This window comes from Furipterus horrens, unplaced genomic scaffold (assembly GCF_987537825.1).
Source record: "Furipterus horrens unplaced genomic scaffold, mFurHor1.1.pri manual_scaffold_6, whole genome shotgun sequence".
In the NCBI taxonomy this organism is placed as follows: domain Eukaryota; kingdom Metazoa; phylum Chordata; class Mammalia; order Chiroptera; family Furipteridae; genus Furipterus; species Furipterus horrens.
The window spans coordinates 137,900,565-137,906,628 of record NW_028327176.1 but is presented as its reverse complement, the minus strand read 5'-3'; positions in this window follow the sequence as shown (position 1 = coordinate 137,906,628).

Below are 6,064 nucleotides of genomic sequence, written 5' to 3'. Positions count from 1 at the left end.
TCAATCCCAAGTCAGGGCACATAACAAAAGTCAATGAAAGAATGAGTGTTTGGTGGAACAACAAACCAGTATTTCTTTCTCTCTCTCTCTCTCTCAAATTAATTTTTTTTTAAAAGATGAAACTATGTTCTATGGACTGATTTATGCCCCCCTCCAATCCAATGCTGAAGTCTAATCTAAAATGTCTTGCTATTTGGAGTGGAATTGGAGAGACCATTAGACTTAAATAAGGTCCTGATGGTGGGGCTCCCATGATGGGATTAATGCCCAAATATTATATAAAGAGACACCAAAGATCCTGTGCTCACTCTCTTTCTGCCTCTCTCTCTCTCTCTGCCATGTGAGGACTCAGAAAAGTCGGCCATTGAAAAGCCAGAAAGAGAGCTCTGACCAGAAATCCAACTATGCTGGCACTCTGATCTCAGACTTCCAGCCTCTAGAATTGTGAGAAAAAAATTGTTTTATTGTTTTAGTCTCCCAGTTCATAGCATTTTGTTATGACACTCCAAGATTACAAATGCAACTGTTGACTACATACCTACTCCCAAGTCAAAAAACTATATTGATTAGTAAACTGTTTTATACTATGCTAAACATTTAGGCATTAAGTATGTGAGAAGGCCTAAAACATGCATTAAAGGCTATCATGAGTGTTATAGGAGCAGAGAAATTCACAAAGTAATTGCATAGTGCCTCCTTTATAATTTAGTTTGCTTCTGTTTATACATGCTGAAGTACATAACACATTATATGTGTAGTGCTACAAATAAATATACACACTCTGAGAAATAATATACATATTTCTCAATTTATGTATTTGATTTTTGTTCAACTATCTCAGTGTAATAGGTACTACAATGTAATGTATTACAAATAATTTATTTAACAATACACAAAGCTATTAAGCATATTTTAAAAGCCATGAACATACTGCCAAACTTGAGAATTTTAACACTGCTGATTCCTTCTAGCTAATCATGGGCTTCTGTGCATCCCATCTCCTAGCCTTTTCCCATGTTCAGAGATAGGATTTCATCTTCGTAACTCCCTTGGTTTTAAAGATAGAACATTACTTTAAAGTTATTTCAACCAAAACAGCATACTATGTATCTTTGTTTGTTTCTGTGCTTTATAAAAAATTTGTAATATTCAATCTACTTTATTATTAGCATAAGATGTCCACATCCTCATGTCTAGAAACTGTGAACATGTTACGTTACATGGCAAAAGAGACTCTGCAGATGTTCACTAATTTAAGAACCTTGGCATAGGGAGATTACCCTGGATTACCCAGTGTGGACCCAATATAATCACAAAGGTCTTTATAAGTGAAGAGGGAGGTAGGAGAATCAGATTCAGAAAAGGAGATGTTACGATGGTACCAGGAATGGAGTGGTGTAAATGCTGGCCTGGGAGGTAGAAGGGAATTGTGAGGCAAGTTACATGGCAGCTTCTAGAACCTAGAGAGGACAAGGCGATGCACTTCCTCTTAGAGTCTCTACAAGGAATTCAGGCCTCTTGACTGATTTTAGCCCAGTGAGATGCATTTTGGACTTCTGATCTCCAGAATTGTAAGGTAATTAATTTGTGTTCTTTCAAGCTAGTAGTTTTGTTATAATTTATTACAGCAGACATAAGAAACTAACCCAGAGTTTCATGAAACCTGTGCTTTTTAACATACTATTGTGCATTCAAGATATATTCATGGGTTTAGAGTTAAATGATTCCATTGTATGAATCAGCTACAATCTATTATTTAATTTTCCTGTCAATGAACATTTGTAACATTTCAAAAAAAAAAAAGATTTGTTACCATGCTTTTGTTTTTTGCCCATGAGAACAACGTAGTTAAGAATATTAAGAACATCTTATATCTGATGCCTGATGCTAATTCTCAAAATTTTCTCTAGTTTATACAGCTGGAACTGGCATTTCACATTACAATTTCCAAATTTTTATTTTTATAGTAAATGAATAATAATCTAAGTGGTTATACCAGTTTTTCTCTCATCAGCTCCCATTGATTCATAGTTTCCCTGATATATGCTATTAAATTTGTAGAGGTTATTTTTATATTATGGGTACTATTCTTTTATTCGTGTTTTGTCAGATTTTTGACTTTATTCTGTTCCATTGTTCTTCAAACAATGTTGTGTTTAATTTAATAAGGTTAAAATTAGTTTTGGTATCTGTTAGGCCAGTCTTAGCTCTGTGTTGTTTCATATAAGATTAACTGGTGAAATATATTATATACATTACATTATATGTAATGTAAAATTATTGTACATTGTTTAAAAGATAAAATAACAATCAGTATACATGCCACCCAGATAAATAATAGAATATTCTAGAATCTTTGACAATTTCATGTGCCTCTTCCTCAACATAATCAAAAATAAACAGTTTTATGAAATTTGTGTCAAATATTCTTGTGTTCATTTTTATTATATTAACTTTTTAATAAATATTCCCAAAAATCCACTGTATTCAAATTTTATGACTTGCTTGTTTTAACTGAACACTTTATTTGTAAGTATAATCCACATCATTTTTGGTTTGTGTTTGGAATTGGAAATCAATTTGGTTTTTATGTCATAATTATAAAGCCAAACAATTTAACTGCCTTAATTATTTCTTATAATTTTGATTGTCAATTTATATAATTATTTGCAAACAAGTTAGCTCTTTTCCATTCTAATTCTTGTGATAATATTTATCTTCATTTTACTGTGCTGACTAGTTGACCTTGTCAAAATATTGAAAATTGAATATCAATAAAATTATTTATCTTAGGTTAAATTTTTTGTTTCCACGATTTATTTTCATTAATTATATGTATTATAAGATTTAATTAGATTATTTTTTAAATAATTGCAATAGATTTAATATTGAAACCTGTAGTATTCTACATTTCTTAGAAATTAACATCCCATCCCATCCTCCCCGCCCACCTCCCCAGCAGCTTTTTGAAGCATTAGCTTAAGTTCAACAAAGCATTCCTCAAGGTCATTTTGTAAAGGCTCTAAGTGAAGCAGATACATTCAGCCTACTGATCACCACAACACTACATACCTTTTTAATTTAGATACCTTTTTTAATGAGATTAGTAAATTTGTTCCTTGCACTGAACATGTTCTGTTAAATTAATTCATAATTCTGGAATAAATCTAAAGAGGTCATGATTTAATTTTGTTCAGTGTTAAAAGCATATAATAATCTATTATTAGTTAAGATAAGCACAAAAGAAAATTTAAAGGACACATTTTGTCAACAAAAAATTATTATGTAGAATGTTTAAAATGAGAAAGATGTAAAAAAACAACCCATTAGAAAATAGATCGATGGTATGAAATGCAACTCTAAAAGAAGACAGATACAAGAAATAAATAGTACTTCTATAACACACAGAGAGATATAGATAAATATAGATATACATATACATATAGATAGATTCCGGTATTGTCATAGTCAACGACAACATATGTGTGTGTAATGTATGTACATGCATTAGAATGTATATGTACGCATGCATACATGTGTATTTATTCTTACATGTTTAAACTTCAGCCACTGTCAAAGTACTCTCCAACTGATGCAATACATCTATCAAGATTTTTTTCCCACTGTTCAAAGCAGTTTTGAACTTGTCAATTTTTAAAATTTCTCTATTTATTGTTTTTCTATTACAGTTGTCCCACTTTTGCCCCCATTGCTCCCTCCCTTACCCAGCCCACCCCTTCTCCCATAGTCTATCCCAACTCTGTTGTTCATGTCCATGTGTCATTTATACTAGTACATTGGCTAGACCTTTCCCTTACTTTACCACCTTCTCTTTCTCCCCCTGCCCGCTGATAACTGTAAGCTTGCTCCTTGTTTACCTGCCTCTGGTTTAATTTTGCTCTTTTGTTTGTGTTCTTTATTAGTTTCTTGTATTAGGTGATATCATATGGTATTTGTTTTTCATTGCCTGGCTTATTTTGCTAAGCATAATTCTCTCTAGTTCCATCCATGTTATTGCAAATGGTGAAAGTTCCTTCTTTCTTTCTGCTACATAGTACTCCATTGTGTAAGTGTACCACAGTTTTTGATCCACTCATCTACAGACGGTCACTTAGGCTGTTTCCTAGCAATAAAATTGCTGGGTCAAAAGGCAGTTCTATTTTTAGTTTTTTGAGGAAATCCCATACTGCTTTCTATAGTGGCTGCACCAGTCTGCATTCCCACCAACAGTGCATTGGTGTTCCCTTTTATCCACATCCTCTCCAGCACTTGTTGTTTGTTGATCTGTTAATGATGGCCATTCTGACTCGTGTGAAGTGGTATCTCCTTGTGGTTTTTACTTGCATCTCTCTAATGGCTAGTGATGTTGAGCATCCTTTCATATGCCTATGGTGCCTCTTTATGTCCTCTTTGGAGAAGTGTTTGTTCAGGTCCTTTGCCCATGTTTTAATGGGGTTGTCTGTCCTCTTGGTGTTGTCATATAAGTTCTTTATATAGTTTGGATTTTGATGCTTTTTAGTGTTTCTGCTGTTTTTTGTTTCACCTCTTCCATGGTGGCAAAATGTTTCCCTTTGAGGAATTTTTTAATCCCAGAAGACAATGAAAGTCACTCAAGGTGAGATTGGTTGAATAGGGAGGTTGGGGCATGGGAGAGTCATCCTGTTTTTGGGCAAAAACTGCTGAACACTCAGCCCAGTGTGGGCAGGTGCACTCATGAATCACCCATTAATAAATGGACATATGCGTTTAAAGAGTCTTCAAAAAATATTCACTAAAGCCGGACATAGCCTCTCACAACAATGCCAGCCAGTACATTGATTTAGATAAGTTCCTAGAACACTCACCTGGTGGTGGTGGGGAAGCCTGTACTACAAGGGGTCTGCCTTCCAGAAGATGATTCCATTTCTTTGGGGGTGTCATATGTTCATATATATATTCATTCACTAAAATTTAAAACCTAGCACTGAAAGAACAGAAGTAAGAATTACTAATGTACCTGAAGAATGAAACAAAAATTATGGAAAATAAGAAAAACAAAGATCAAAGTCATGAAAAAGGAGGATGATTTCCAATACAGTAGACCCTCTCTATATCACAGTTCACTTATCATGGCCTCACTGTATCGTGGGATTTTTTAAAATATTACAATTAATTTTTTATTGCAGATTTTTCACTATATCATGGGATTTTGCAGTACTGTATATGTATGTTGTTAAAGTTATGTAGGTTTAAGAGTGTAGAATAAGTGTAAGGTTCCTACTTCATGGAGGAGTCTAGAACATAATACCTGCAATAACTGAGGGGATACTTTATATCAGTTTAGTGTTCTACTTGGTTATAATTAAGCTTACTTTTCCATTTTCTGTTCAGAAAAAGTTAAGATGCATGCTTTTAGGCAAAAATTAGTCAGAGCTGGTTTAATCAGGATAGGATATTACCAAGGCTGTACGAAGAGGGGAAAGTAGCACCAGGTACTTGGCAGCTTAAACAATGATGGACCGTAACAAGAAGTGTAGAATATGGTTGGAAGGTGACCAATAAGAATCATTAGATTTAGTGTGGTGACATAGGTTTCAGGGAGTAAAAAATCTTCACTGTTCTGGATGCTTGGCAATGAGGAACAAGGAACTAGTCAACCTCCAGGATAGTGGACTGGGAGGTGAGAAATAAAAATATCTACTGCTGAAGAGGAGTGTAGGCAGGCAGTGTCCTTGGCTGAGAGTGAAGGTAAAATAATAATCAGAGCACAAAATTAAAACATTTGGAGAATTTAGACCTAATATGTTTTTCCAAAAGTACAGAAATATTTCAGGAGTTAGAAAATTGAGTTAGAATGAAAGATTTAAAATCCAGGGATGGGATTTCAGGAGGTGGGGTGAGGTGAGAGTCCGGGTTCCTGGTGGTGTTGGATTTAAAAATGAATAGAGAGTATAATTAAGTTGATTTCAATTGTCTTAAAACTTAGACATATGCTTTAAAAAATTCTGTACTCCAGGATTATTGCTGCTTCCCTTTCTAACCACCCTTACATTGTAAAAGTGGGTTTTGAAAGTTTTAATCCAGA